At 42.2% G+C, this 15,768-nt stretch overlaps 1 long non-coding RNA gene across 3 annotated transcripts in view; it reads right to left on the reverse strand.

Annotated features, from left to right (window-relative positions):
• LOC137384568 (uncharacterized) overlaps window positions 1–13,392 on the reverse strand; it is a 67,589-nt gene extending 54,197 nt beyond the window's left edge. For 2 of the 3 annotated variants that reach the window (XR_010977615.1, XR_010977613.1), the window contains exon 1: window positions 13,202–13,378. This is a non-coding gene — a long non-coding RNA (uncharacterized lncRNA). Of the gene's footprint in view, window positions 1–13,201 lie in introns of all 3 variants that reach the window. The other variant, XR_010977614.1, reaches the window with a different exon arrangement.
• Window positions 13,393–15,768: the final 2,376 nt, after the last annotated feature.

Below are 15,768 nucleotides of genomic sequence, written 5' to 3' on the forward strand. Positions count from 1 at the left end.
GCCCCAACAAACAAATTTCTCTGCAGCACCTGTGGAAGAGCCTGTCACTCCAGAATTGGCCTTTATAGCCACTCCAGGCGCTGCTTCACAAACCACTGACCACCTCCAGGCGCGTATCCATTGTCTCTCGAGATAAGGAGGCCCAAAAGACAAGACCAAACATCCCCACCTGTCCCTATATTTCCCTACCACCTTCCTATACTAGTGGCAATTTATAATGGCCAATTTACCTACCAACCTGCAAGTCTTTTGGCTTGTGGGAGGAAACCGGAGCACCCGGAGAAAACCCACGCAGACACAGGGAGAACTTGCAAACTCCACACAGGCAGTACCCAGAATTGAACCTGGGTCACTGGAGCTGTGAGGCTGCAGTGCTAACCACTGCGCCACTGTGCCGCCCACTTGATTTAATTTTATACAACACATACACAAGATGATCTCCTATGGCATTGCTCATCAGTGGCAGAAACCTTATCTGTGCCCTGAAATAGTCTGTATTGTTTAATTAACAGATAATAGTAGTCTGGAACATGCCCTCTACCCATCCAAATCTGCTTCTGAATGAGGGCAAAACTTTGTAATGACTTGCAGATTTTAGATAATGGCATAATAACAAGAGACAAAGTTAAACATTTCCTGAAGAACCATAAAGTTGTAAAGCACAGAAGGTGGGCATGCAGCCCATCATGTTTCTGGATTTATACTGGAGCAATGCAAAACTAATCTCATGCCCAAATTCTCTCACTTTAGCCATGCACCGTTTGGTGCATCTACTGTGTATCTAGTCTGTCCTTAAAAGATGCAATGACCTTTGTCTCAACTATTCCCTGTAGCAAAACATTTCATATTCTAATAACCCTCTTACTTCCACATGAATCTCATTTGCCTATATACGCAGCTGTATTATCTGATCTGAAACTCATGTGGAACATTTATAGCAGGTGCTCACACATAATTAAAATGTGACAATGCTAGTTTCATAACAGAAGATGATCTACAATAATTCATGTAGGCCAAATGGATATGTATCCATAGATTTCAAACAATAGCTTAAAAATGGCCTTGTCACAATTTCAGCATCTATTTAAAATGTTTTCAATTACATATAATCAGATAATTGCTGTACACTGGGCCATTTCCTCCTCTTACGCCCAGACTGAGGATATTCCAGTTGAAATGTACTTTTAAGATAGCTGGCCTTAATCCCATTGTGACAATTTCCAACACAACAAAAATTCAAGTGTTCTAATTGACCTCACTCAATTAAATGGATTACATCATAATATCCACCACCCTTTTTCACTTGTGAGAACGTTTGGAAACAACAGTCTCGAATTAGTGGGACAGCTGGAAGCCACAACACGACAGTCTAAACATCATTTTAAACATTACAGCACTGAACATGTGTTAAATAATATTGTTAGTTTCAAATGGAGTTTTCTCAATAACTTTTTTAAATTTTTTTCTGCACACACAGTAGAACATTTATTATGAGAAAGGTGATTAAATTATTGTGACAAGGCCAATTTGTCTGAAAGTGGCAGAAAAGAATCAACGTGAGTGTTAAATCTGAGAACGGACAAAACTAGGAATCTATACTTTACCATATCTGCAATAGAGTGCAAGAAGAGAACTGGACATGCAACTAAGGCATATATGTCAGTCTTGCGTTCTGGGATAGCATTTGGTTATTTATTGTGGTATTCTGTTGAAAACTGTGGAGGTTAAGTTGAACAAATCTGAAATGTATACTGGTGTTTTGGTAAAGGCACGCCCATCACATGCAGGTGAGTCGTGTTACATTATACTTATAGTTTGCACACTTTTTTGGTTAAAGGACTCCTTTTCAAATGGGTTCATAATCACAGATCCCTCATGTAAATTATAATATCGATGCAAGACATCAATTTAAACTTATCGCATGCAGTACAACACCAGACCCTGGACAGCTTCTTTATTTATTTAGAGATACAACACTGAAACAGGCCCTTCGGCCCACCGAGTCTGTGCCAACCAAGAACCACCCATTTATACTAACCCTACAGTAATTCCATATTCCCTATCTACACTTGGGGCAATTTACAATGGCCAATTTACCTATCACCTGCAAGTCTTTGGCAGTGGGAGGAAACTGGAGCACCCAGCAAAAACCCATGGGGTCACAGGGAAAACTTGCAAACTCCGCACAGGCAGCACCCAGAATTGGGCCCGGGTGCCTGGAGCTGTGAGGCTGCGCCGCCCCTTTTAGATGCTCTCTACATGAAAGCAGCTAACATCCTAACATCCCAGTTGCTGTCAACAATGTTTTTGTTTAGTCTCATTCGCCACTGCTCATGGCCACCGGAAAGGTTTTATAGAAAAGAAACTTTCAAGAAATAAATCTGTAACTTTTCATTGGTTCATTGGCGAGAGGTCATGTGGCAATTACATGAGGATCACATCAGTCATTAGCATCACATTTGCGAGCATTTGTAATATTAGAAGTGAGGAGATGCTTGTGGGAGTGATAGGCAGTCACTGGTTTTCTCACAATTATTAGCAATAACCCAGAGGCTCGCGAACATGCTGCTAATGATGGATGTGATCGCCATCAAATCGCCATACGACGACTCCGGCCGCCGCTCATTCGCAGACCCCGTGGAAAGTCACGAACCCCTGTTTGAGAACAACTGCAGTATACCAGGAGGACAACATTGTAAAAAAGGGCAAGATATTATTTGCATAATGTGGACCAACCATTCTTATTTTAAGAGGTTTTGGGAAGAGACATTTGAATGGCTGTTACTCAGCGTCGAAATATTAAATGGTTCATGAATTTGATAGTGAATAGACCGATTCTACAAACAACATCAGGAAGATGAGGGGTCCTATAAGATTTCATACCATACATTAGCTGGCATAACAGTAGGGGACAGTAGATGTCATTCTACAAGTCCTTGCACTCACTTCATTTTCAAAGTTGTATAAACATTCATGTACAACAGTAGGTTTCCTATTCGATCTAATGCTTCACCATGTTCGTGCATTTGCCATCTGGAAGCTAGCAGTGCAGAGTACTTTCTCCAGACCACTAAACCAATAATGTCCCTTGTCAGCATTAAGTTACATTACAATGTTTATTTATCACCATATGTTCTCTGCTTGTTTCACAATGCTAAACACTTAAACCTCTTGCACATTGGCAGTTACTTGAAACATCAATTCTCCCACAAGTATACCTGCAATGTTGAACAGTGTTAAAAGGACCACAGATTATAATACAGTACTTTTTAATGTTTCTGAATGATGTCTAGACAGATCAATGAGTCGTGACAATAGGCAGGCTCTAATCATGACAGAAGTGCAATAGAGCACAGGCGCGGTAAAATAATGCTATATAAACAATAAATATCCAAAATATAGTACATTAACACATAATAAATACATTTTAATGTCAAGCTAGTTAAAAAAATAAGGTTCCCTTGACACAAAATAGAGATGGCAATAAAAAATATAATCTGTAAATCACCAAGTAAGCTGATAACTAATCAGCAGAGTGTATTAAAAAATGGTCCATCTTCCATTTTGTATGCAAACCTTTCAGCATTATACACCAGTGCAATGAGAGTCCATTGAAGCAGTAACACTTCCAAACATTATTAGTAACCTTCTAGGATGACCCTACTCCAGCAAAAAGGACAAATGATAGTGCTAGTTGGTTTAGCAGCTTAACAATTTGGAGACGAGTTCATTCAGTGTCTGAGCATCAAGAAGAATTCAAGCAGAATGTTGGCAAATGAATATAAAGAGGCTGTCGATTCACTACCGCCCATTTCAAAACTTCACCAAAGACCAATTCCACCCTCTTTTCATTCATGTGTGCCTTCTCCAAAGTAAATGAAAATGAATATTGTGGAAAATGGTACAGTGGCCGAAGACAAGGAAATGAAGACACCATTTATAAAAGTACCTTTTACATCCTCAGCATGTCCAAAGTATTTCACAACCAGTGGGGCACTTCTCGAGTGGAGTTACTGTTGCTCTGTAAGTAGATTTGGCAGCCAAATTGCTCACAAACAGTAAATGAGGCACCAGTTAATCTATTCTAGGCTGTGCTAGTTAGGAGAAAAATGTTGGCCAACACATCCGAAGAACTCCCTGCTCTTCTTTAAACATGGATCTTTTACATCTACCTGAATGGGCAGACAGAGCCTCGGTTTAGTGTCTCAGCTAAAAGAAGGTTCCTCAGAAAATATAGCACTCCCTCGGTACTGCACTGAAATGTCAGCTTGGATAATATGCCTGAGCACCAGAAGACCTACTGTTACAGAAGGCGCACACACTCTTTCCTCGGAATGATTAATAAATGGGTTTAGTTTTTAGTTTTAGTTTTAGAGATACAGCACTGAAACAGGCCCTTCGGCCCACCGAGTCTGTGCCGACCATCAACCACCCATTTTATACTAATCCTACACTAATTCCATATTCCTACCACATCCCCACCTGTCCCTATATTTCCCTACCACCTACCTACACTAGGGGCAATTCATAATGGCCAATTTACCTATCAACCTGCAAGTCTTTGGCATGTGGGAGGAAACCGGAGCACCCGGAGGAAACCCACGCAGACACAGGGAGAACTTGCAAACTCCACACAGGCAGTACCCAGAATAGAACCCGGGTCGCTGGAGCTGTGAGGCTGCGGTGCTAACCACTGCGCCACTGTGCCGCCCAAGTGCATACTATTTCAGGAGGAAAGACCAGTGAGCTAATGTCCTGTACAAGTTGGCCAAAGGCCTTCCAAACCACCACTTGAACATGCTATTTCAGATGTCTGTCATACCTGGAAGACACCTTGTAATATGGTGGATCTCCAGCGCATTGTTCAAGGTCAAATACATAGTGTGTCTTAATAGCTAGATTTGGCTACCACCATATGATCAGCCATTTTCTCCTGAAAAATTAAGTTCTCACAGTTCATCTACTGTGTCTGATATTGTCATCATGCTCTGCTTCTATAGTTAGCACTGCATCAGCTTTCACCATTGGGAATGCCACACTGGTTGACACAGCTGGCATCAATAGTTCCAGCACATGTGGACAAAGTTGGCAAGATTGAATTTTCATCTCAGTCTTGTCTTGGGACATCAGTGTGGAAATACAAATAAATCAACAAGGATGCAGCACAATACATCCATGTGGCATTTTGATAGTAAATAAAAATCATATGGAAGATGAACAATCTTAAGCTAAAATGGTAAAAATCACTTGCAGTGAGAAACCACCTGAAGTTTATTACAGTCTCTTCAAGTACCAGTCTGACTGTTCCAAATCTGCTGATGGCAAGACAATAGTGCCGGGGGAAGAACATTTTTCCAGATTGGGCTCCCAGTGCCAGCATCTAGCAGTCCTAGGCCAATATACAGTCTGATGCAGAATCAGCTTGCCTGTTCTATTTTATCCAACAGGTTTAACATTAACCAAGGAAGTGCACCAGAGTGAATTCCTCCCCCTTCCCAATTTAGCCAACTTAATGTTCTAAATAAGATGGACGATTTAATGCCAACTCGCGTTAAAGGGGGGAGGGGGGTTTGTGATATGGCCTACAGCCACAAACTCAATTCATATAGGACCTTCACTGCCAAAGAAATTCAACCTTCGAAAGTGAGATCAGCAGCTGACAGTACTTTATTTATAATATAATAAATAAAAACAAGAAATGCTGGAACCACTCAGCAGGTCTGGCAGCATCTGTGGAAAGAGACCCGAAACTGACCCGAAACGTTAACTCTGCTTCTCTTTCCACAGATGCTGCCAGACCTGCTGAGTGGTTCCAGCATTTCTTGTTTTTATTTCAGATTTCCAGCATCCGCAGTATTTTGCTTTTATTTTAGTTCTTTATTTATACTGCCTGACTGAATCCAACACTTGTCACTAGGAAAGCTCTGTACTTGTGCACTCTCCCGGAAAGTGAGTTTGTTACTGGAAGTGTGAGGGGGCAGAGTGCACCCTCAGAACATTTAAGACAAGCTGCTTTGGAGAGCCAATGGGTCCTGAGAGCAGTTGCCACTAGCCACAAGTGTGAATCCAGATGTTGCTAATTGTACTTCAGAGTGGTAAGTAAAAATTGAGTAATAGCCAACCATTGTTGAGCATGTGATTTCAAGACTCATTCACATGGTGTATGCGTGTGCGCTTTAACCTTTTTGTGCGTTTGTTGGTAAAATGATATGGTGACAGAGAGTGAGAATGAATGTTCTTTGATTGTTGTGAGTACTTTGTTACCTTGGCTACCAACATGGTGATAGATGTTTGCTAAATAAATATACACAGGAAGCACTTTTGCTTGGATTGTCTGTAAGACGTTTTCCATTAAAATTAATGCATGTGGCTAAAACAGTCCCACCACAGTCCCATCTGTGGCTGGTCAACAATTTCTAATAGACAACACTGCCCTAGAGCACCTCAAAAAAATAGGCTGCACACCATATTGGCATTCTACTCAATACAGTATCGAGCCTCTTCCTACAGACTGCCATGCTACTTCCCTGAACAATATCACTGCATGGCAGAAACCACTTCACAATACAGATGTAGCAATATAATTACACTCTTAGTTTTCATAAAATAATGCCAGCAGGATTGCATCCACTCACTCATTTAAAGAGGGCAAGCAGCTGATCCTAGCTTGTTGAGAAATTTAGGATGCTTCATAAAAGGTATCTGAGCAGCAGTAACAATTGAAAAGAAGAAAAATGTACTGGATACAGAGCCAATAACCACCCCCAACACCATAGGTAGAAAACCATTGAAACCACCCAAGTCTCTTTCAAAAGGAAGGAGATAATACCAACACATTTTACTAACCAAACCCTGAATCTCGCTATCCTTTGTGAACAAAGAATTTGTTCAATTTCCTTTAGAATTAAGCCTCTTCTATATTCAATAAGCATTATTCTTTCCATTAAGTGTAGCTCAGGTGATATAAACACACACTCCCTACTTCCATTCTGGTCTTCAGGAAAATACATCTATATCCACCCATCATAGTACCTTCAGTATTTTAAATGCCCAAACCTTTTTTTAAAAATTGCCTGATTCATAGTATGAAATTTTCTTTTCGTGCATTTTTCCCATATATGCTTAAACGCCACACTCGGGGCAATCTCTGCTCTGGACTCTTCAATAGCTCTCAAAAATCAAAATTCTTTCAAAAAAATTTATATAGCACCATTCACCACCTCAGGATGTTCCAAAACACTTTACAGCCAATGAAGTACTTTTGAAATGTAGTCACTGTTGTAATGTAGGAAAGTATAACAAACCATATCTATCCAAAGCTTGGGTCAGAGGCCAAACGGTAGATCATAACTGTGTGATAATGTAAAACAAGTGATAAGTGAGACAGCAGCCAGTTTTACATAAAAGTAAAATACTGCAGATGCTGGAAATCTGAAATAAAAACAAAGTGCTGGAAATACTCAACAGGTCTGGCAACATCTGTGGAGAGAAGCAAAGTTAACATTTCAGGTGACCCTTCATCAAAACTGTTTTACATCAGCCAGTTTTACATCTTCATTTCCATTGAAGTCAATGGGAAAAACGGAGAGAATTGTGAAACGGGCTGCAATTTGCTGTCATCCATTTTACATTATCGCACAAATTCAAGATCTATCACAAACACATGAATCAGCTACAAGCATTCTTCTCACTAGTGCCAACACGTATTCCTCTGAACTCATATAATTGTTTCATACTCCTCTGCATTTTTAAGCAGCATCTGAAAATATGGGGGGAGGATTTTATCCTGCCCTTGGAGATGGGAACAGAGGCGAGGGAGGGGGGGGGCAAACAAAATAGCAAAGGATGCCCTTCCTGACATTGCCCAGCCCCCTGCCATTTTGTCCAGGGTGGGATATGATTAATGGCTACTTGAGGGCCTCTTTCCACCTCTGCTATAATTTTGTGGACAATGGTCGGGTGGGGTGGGGGTGGGGGAGGGGGCCTGCTGCCACGTGGAGACACCGCCAGGTGAGACCTGGCAGCCTTCAGCAGGCTTGGGGTGGGGTCCCTCCTTTGGGGACAATCCATGGCCACCAGAGGTGCCCCCTGGTGGCGCTGGCTGCAACACCTAATCCAGCAAGAACCTCACCACACCACCTCCACCATCCCCCCCCCACCCCCCGCCCCTCACCCCCACAACCAACCCTCACCATGGGAAATTGTCCAGTTTGGCAGGAAGAATGAAAAAGAAACATATTATCTAAATGATGAGAGATTGCAGAACTCTGAGATGCAGAGGGATCTGGCTGTTGTTAAAACTCAGTGAGAAAGAGGTCTTGGGTTCCCTTTCAGCCTTCACCTGGTCTTACTGTAACAGGGTTTAATTTTAAACACACCGTGTTTTTAGTTACCTCTTGCTGAATCCTTGTTCACCGCTTTCCAATTACAAGGCAAAGAAACCAGCACAAACAGGTTTTCTTAGGTTTAAAGAAGAAAAGTTGAAATTTATTGATTGATGACGGAAGGGCTGTCGATGTCATATACATGGACTTCAGTAAGGCGTTTGATAAGGTTCCCCATGGCAGGCTGATGGAGAAGGTGAAGGCGCTTGGGGTCCAAGGTGTACTAGCTAGATGGATAAAGAACTGGCTGGGCAACAGGAGACAGAGAGTAGCAGTGGAAGGGAGTTTCTCAAAATGGAGACGTGTGACCAGTGGTGTTCCACAGGGATCCGTGCTGGGACCACTGTTGTTTGTGATATACATTAATGATTTGGAGGAAAGTATAGGTGGACTGATTAGCAAATTTGCAGACGACACTAAGATTGGTGGAGTAGCAGATAGTGAAGGGGACTGTCAGAGAATACAGCAGAATATAGATAGATTGGAGAGTTGGGCAGAGAAATGGCAGATGGAGTTCAATCAGGGCAAATGCGAGGTGATGCATTTTGGAAGATCCAATTCAAGAGTGAACTATACAGTAAATGGAAAAGTCCTGGGGAAAATTGATGTCCTGAGAGATTTGGGTGTTCAGGTCCACTGTTCCCTGAAGGTGGCAACGCAGGTAAATAGAGTGGTCAAGAAGGCATACGGCATGCTTTCCTTCATCGGACGGGGCATTGAGTACAAGAGTTGGCAGGTCATGTTACAGTTGTATAGGACTTTGGTTCGGCCACATTTGGAATACTGCGTACAGTTCTGGTCGCCACATTATCAAAAGGATGTGGATGCTTTGGAGAGGGTGCAGAGGAGGTTCACCAGGATGTTGCCTGGTATGGAGGGCGCTAGCTATGAAGAGAGGTTGAGTAGATTAGGATTATTTTCATTAGAAAGACGGAGGTTGAGGGGGGACCTGATTGAGGTGTACAAAATCATGAGAGGTATAGACAGGGTGGATAGCAAGAAGCTTTTTCCCAGAGTGGGGGTTTCAATTACTAGAGGACACGAGTTCAAAGTGAAAGGGGAAAAGTTTAGGGGGGATATGCGTGGAAAGTTCTTTACGCAGAGGGTGGTGGGCTCCTGGAACGCATTGCCAGCGGAGGTGGTAGATGCGGGCACGATGGAGTCTTTTAAGATGTATCTAGACAGATACATGAATGGGCAGGAAGAAAAGAGATACAGAAGCTTAGAAAATAGGCGACATGTTTAGAGAGAGGCTCTGGATCGGCGCAGGCTTGGAGGGCCGAAGGGCCTGTTCCTGTGCTGTAATTATCTTTGTTCTTCTTTGTTCTTTGTTCTTTATTAAACTTAAATCCTAATTCAGTTGACGCCTATGGATATACGACGTGCCCACGCTAGCATGCAAACGTGATACACACATGCAAATAGAGACAGAAAAGAGCAAAAGAAAAATAAAGTGGAAAAGTTTGAGGCAATATCTGAAGAGTTTTTTTTACGGTTCTTGGAGCTCACTGTAGAGTCCTTGATTGTAGGTAGTTCTTGGTTTTTTGTTGGGGACCAGTATTCTTCTTAGACCATGTTTGTTGTAGGAGACTTTTCTCTCTTGGGGTTCATGTGTCTTCAGTGGATTCAGAGGCCTTTGAGAAAGAGTTGGGAGCAGATAGAAGAGATCTTCTCAGTCCAGGAGCAAACAGTCTTTCTCAGTTCAAACTCTCTGTGGCAAGTTCAAAAGACCCTGGAACAGCCAATTAGTCATGTGACCAGCTGGTCCATCCAGTCCTGGATTGTATCACCTTGGCAGTCTCTGGAATGCTCCTCCTACACACAATACCCAGTGATCAAGGTCCATTGCAGGTTGAATGCGTTAAGGAATGGGCTTTTGTCCTTCCAAGCACAATCTGTTAATATGCAAATGTCTTTACCAGCCATGGCTGATCTGTTTAACAAGTCACTTCCGCGTTCCAGCAAAAGTTTAAAATCAATGTTCATGACAAAATTAATGTGCCTCATTCTTGGCAGGTGGGGGCCGAGCATGACAGTGTCTGACTGCATGAATTGCAACAGGTTAGTATGCAGGTTCAGCAAGTAATTTGGAAAGCTAATAGAATGCTATCATTTATTGTGAGGGGAATTGAATACAAAAGTAGGGAGGTTATGCTACAGTTATACAGGGCATTGGTGAGACCACATCTGGAGTACTGTGTACAATAGTGGTCTCCTTATTTAAAGAAGGATCTAAATGTGTTGAAAGCAGTTCAGAGAAGGTTTACTAGACTAATACCTGGAAAGGGCAGGTTGTCTTATGAGGAAAGGTTGGACAGGCTAGGCTTGTATCCACTGGAATTTAGAAGAGTAAGAGGCGACTTGAATGAAACATATAAGATCCTTTGGGGTCTTGACAGAGTGGATGTGAAAAGGATGTTTCCTCTTGTGGAACAATCTAAACCAGGAGTCACCATTTAAGACAGAGATGAAGAGAAATTTTTTCTCTGAGGGTCGTGAGTCTTTGGAATTCTCTTCCTTAAAAGGAGGTGAAAGCAGAGTCTCTAAATATTTTTAAGGCAGAGCTAGATTCTTGATAAGCCAGGGGGTGAAAGGTTATTAGAGGTAGGCGGGAATGTGGAGTTGAGGTTACAATCAGATCAGCCGTGATCTTGTTGAATGGTGGAGCAGGCTTGAGGGGCCAAGTGGCCTACTCCTGCTTTTAATTCGTATGTTCGTATGTTTGTAGGTATGCAGACCCTCCCCAACCCCCCCCACCCTGTCGCTGAGGCCTAACTGACTGGCCCCGGAGACCCCGACCCCACTCACTCTATGGGCTGGATTTTGTTCTCCCTCAGGCACCGGGTTCCATAGCAAGGGAGCCTGAAGCTGGCTCTGGATGAGGCCCTCCACGGACCTCGATGCTGGGAGGGTCCAGCCCAATTCTCCCGGCGGCGGCGTTGCTCCGTGGTGCCCCCCCCCCCCCCACCCCGCTGCTGGGTAACAGGACCACAATTAACATATTCAAATCAATAAAAAGAATACATTTAAATAGACTTACCAACGATCTTGAGGGCCCGCCGTGATTTTCGGCACGCCAGCCAGCACTCCCATGCCTTCACATCCCTGTGCGGAGAAGTGCGGCACCACACATGTGGAGAGGGGGGAGTAGGTAAATTTGTCAGTACGGGGAGTGAGGGACAGGGTCAAATAAACGTAATGGGTGTACAGGATGGTGGGAAGCGTTGAACCTTAAACTTTGTACAGTTTGTGAGGGGGCAGGTGTTACGACCGAGGCGGGAGGAGTGCACTGTTTATTCCAGTTCCACTTCTTCACAGATCACAACATATTAAAATTTTTTCCCACTTACCAATACAGTCAATCATACACTCTATTTTTTCCCAGAATAAAATACACGAACCAGGTTTCTTTAATAAACGACAAAATTATTGGTTGATTATAAAACAAGTCTTAACCAGTAATGAACTACTTCTCGGGGTCTTTTAGAGAAGTGCTGAAAAGCTGAGCTGGGTTTGTAGTCTTCTCTCCTTCCTTTGGAATTCTCTTCTCTCTTTGGAAGTTCTCTCCTTTCTTATCTTCTTTTCTTCTCCTGGAGGCTCAGCTGAGCTGGGGTTCTACCCTTCAGGCTGATTTTTAAAAACTCCAAGCCTTTTTTCAACAGTTCATTCCCAACTCAAAAGTGAAACTGGAAACAGAAAGTCCACCTTCTGACCTGTCATTTCTCTGTATACATCTTCCCCCAGTTACCAGGGTTTCTGTTCTATTTTTAACTTGAGTCATGTGACTACCAGTAACTGTTGTTTCCAAACAACTTCTTTCAGTGTCCTCTTGATGACCCTCTTGAAAAAAAACTGCTCCAACATTTCTTCAGTTTGACTGTGAATCCTGATAAAATTATTTTTAACAAAAACAGAAGCACTTTCGTAAGAGGGGGAAAGGTCAGATGTAAAAGGTAGGTGTTTTGGGAGGGGGGGTGGGGAGGGAAAATAGTTAATGTAATTGGGGGGATGGGATAGAAGCATTATAAATTTATTTATTTAATTTTTGGGATTACTTCTTTAAAAATGTAAATGTGCTGGCAGGGCTGACTGCTTTTTAAAAATGGCACCAGCGCCTGCGCACAGGCAGCTGACACCATTGCCGGGGAGGGCAGCCTGCCCCTTCCACATGATTGGGGAGGGGGGTGCGGGCTGCCTTGGCTATTTAAATGAGCTGCTGCACGGGACATTGCGGCGTATCTTTGGAGGATGGACCACTTTTGAGCTCACCGCCAAAAGCTGCGGCAGGCTCTTAAAATCCAGCCGCCTGACCTGTCCCGGGGGTCTCTGACATCTGCAGGGCCTCCTGCAATACCGACAATGTCCACTGCCGGTCTTCCAATTGGCCATCAGCTCTTGGAGGTGGGAGCTCATCCCTGAAAGGGACGGCTTCCCTGATGACAGGCAGTTAATTGGCTGCCTGCCGTTAATTGCAACGGGGGTCCAATGGAGGGCCAAGGTGGATTCTCCCCATCATCGTCCGGCCCACAGCCAGTACACCTGTCCCTGGAATAAAATCCAGCCCATTGTTTCATTACAAAATTAATGGTTGCAAGGCAGGCAAAAATAGAAAGAGGAATAAAAATGGCAAAAAAAATTGAATGAAACAGAAAGAAAGGAAACTGAAATTAACTTACTTGATGACACCAAAGTAGAAATGCAGCATCGAGAAGATCAGCATATTTGATATGAACAGAACTCAGCTATTTCCTTAAAACCTACTTCATTGTAAATTTTGACTTTAAAAAGTAAACATTCCTTTAACAAATATTACTTACCTGAGCATTCACAATTAGAGCTTTCGTGAAAATGTAGCATTTGTTTTTCTAAAGTGTGCAGTCACTGAGAAACAGAATGCAGAATAAATGCTGTTAATTAATAGAGGGACTAATCATAACAGAAATTACAACCTTGGCAGCTTCTACCAAAAAGCACTATTCATGCGATCCTTGAGCTTCCTGTGCATCTTTGCAGTGTCTGCAAAAAAAAAATTGCTATCCAAACTGGATTAAACTTGCTCCAACCTCTGCAGTTCCCCGCCCCTCCCCCACCGGCTACATTCAACCACTTAAAACCCTCAAAATAAAAGCTGGTAACACTTACAGGAGGAAATATGAATAATCAATTCAATTTGATAAATTAAACCATTCTGGTATTTCTGCTGAGTACAGAAGACTGTAGAGTTATTGCACCTGAAAGGATTTGGTGAGTTTAATGTTATGCACTGTGTAAATGCATAATTGCTCCAGGTTAAAATTCTGCTTCATCCAGCAGAATTTTACTTTTATATAGAATTATTAGGACCTGAAAGACCTTTTACTATTATTGCATTTTGTTGGCACCTGATCATGTATTGCTGTTTCTTACAGAAAAAATTAAATGTTGCTTGTTTTAAAGAATAGGGATATATATGGTCCAATATCACCTTCAGTTGGGGTTAAAAGGAACACTTTAAAAGTATGGCCCAGAACTTGCTGGAATGGGGGATTTCATAGCAATGCCCCAGTTGTTAAATTCTTTTTCTTATTCTTAAGCTCAGAACAAAATTCCATTGCTAACTGCTGGAAGTGTGAAGTCAACGGGGCATCTGGGAACTTGACGAATGATGAGACCAACAGTCTGCCTCCTTAACCAATGAGATTTAAGTAAGAATAAAATGAACAGAGGAACAACGGTGCAGAAAATAGGGTGAATTCGAATCAAATTAGATACAAGACTGGCATGATTGTAGTTTCTGTCACAATTATCCTTTATTATATAGGGATTGGGGTATAAGAGTAAAGAATTCTTATTGCAATTGTATAGGGCCTTGCTGAGGCCACACCATGAGTACTGTGTACAGATTTCGTCTCCTTACCTAAGGAGGAACATACTTGCCATAGAAGGAATTCAATGAAGATTCACTGGACTGATTTCTGGGATGAGGGGATTGACCTAGGAGGAGATATTGAATAGACGAGGCCTGTATTCCCTGGAGTTTAGAAGAACGAGAGGCAATCTCATTGAAGCATATAACATTTTTAAGGGGATTGACAGAGTAGATGGCTGGGGGGATATTTCCCCTGGCTCAGAAGTCTAGAACTAGGGGTTATAGTCTCAGCATAAGAGGTTGATCATTTAGGACTGAGACAAAGACAAATTTCTTCACTCAATTATGATCAATTTTTGGACACTAAGGAAATCAAGGAATATGGGGATAGTGCAGGAAGGTGTAGCTGAGGTAGAAGATCAGCCATCATCTCATTGAATGGCGGAGCAGGCTCGAGGGGATGAATGGCCTACTCCTGCTCCTAGTTCTTATGTTCTTATATTTCTATGTTTTTAGAAGGAGAAAATAGAGAGGGAAAGAGAGATTGGGTTAAGAGAAGAAAAAGAGACAGAAAGGATAAAATTAAAGCATTTAAAATATTAAAAACTTCTGGGAGCAATTTCCTACCTACAGAATGAAATGCCATAGTTTCAGTTCTTCCATTTCTGGGGTGAAGAGATTGAGTGGCAGGAACATAAATCTGGTCATTAAAAGGGCCTTTACGTCGTTAAATGCCAGTCCTAATTTTCTGCAGCGAGTTTCAACATTGCAGGTGCGGGCTCCCATTTTTGAGAGACCAACGGAAAAGCAACGCAAATTGTCCAGCAATTTGTGGCAACTCACACCATATCACTTCCTGGCCACAAATTGCTGGGTTACTTACACACAAATAATGTCAAGTGTGTTAAGCTCGCTGTTACTTTCCCAGAAAATTCTGAGCCAGCATGTTAGCATGCAGGGTAAATACATTTCCAAAACAAGATCAGAATAGAAAACTGACATAAAACCAATATGCAAAAAAATTAAAAATGAAATAAAGTGCAAACTGAGCAGGAGGAAAGGAGAAGGGGCTTACTGGGACAATTACAAGAAATTGTGTAAACCCTTTAAAAAGGTGAACAGAGAGACTTGGAGAAAAGCATAACAGCAGATGCTAAGCATAACAGTAAAACAACATTCTTTATGATCCACAACAGCAATAGGACAGTCAGAAAAGCGAAACTCATAAAAGGTGCAAACAGACTTGAAACAGAAGATGAGCACACATATTGTGAATGACTAATTCCTCGAAGTATTCACAAGGTAAACATCAGCAACATGCCCTCTCCAAACAAAGATATTCCAAGTTAATTCCATGACTTTGTTACGAATGCGATAGAAGTCCCAGGAAGACGAGGATGTTGAATCTTTTAACCAAAAAAGTAACATGCACGTCAGAGGAGGTAATGATCAAACTTCAGACTGCAGATTGCACCGTGAATACTGTTCTAATTGCCAACAAATAAGGCAATATTTAAGCCTTGGGTACAGTACAGA

Source organism: Heterodontus francisci, chromosome 26 (genome assembly GCF_036365525.1).
Source record: "Heterodontus francisci isolate sHetFra1 chromosome 26, sHetFra1.hap1, whole genome shotgun sequence".
NCBI classification, from domain to species: domain Eukaryota; kingdom Metazoa; phylum Chordata; class Chondrichthyes; order Heterodontiformes; family Heterodontidae; genus Heterodontus; species Heterodontus francisci.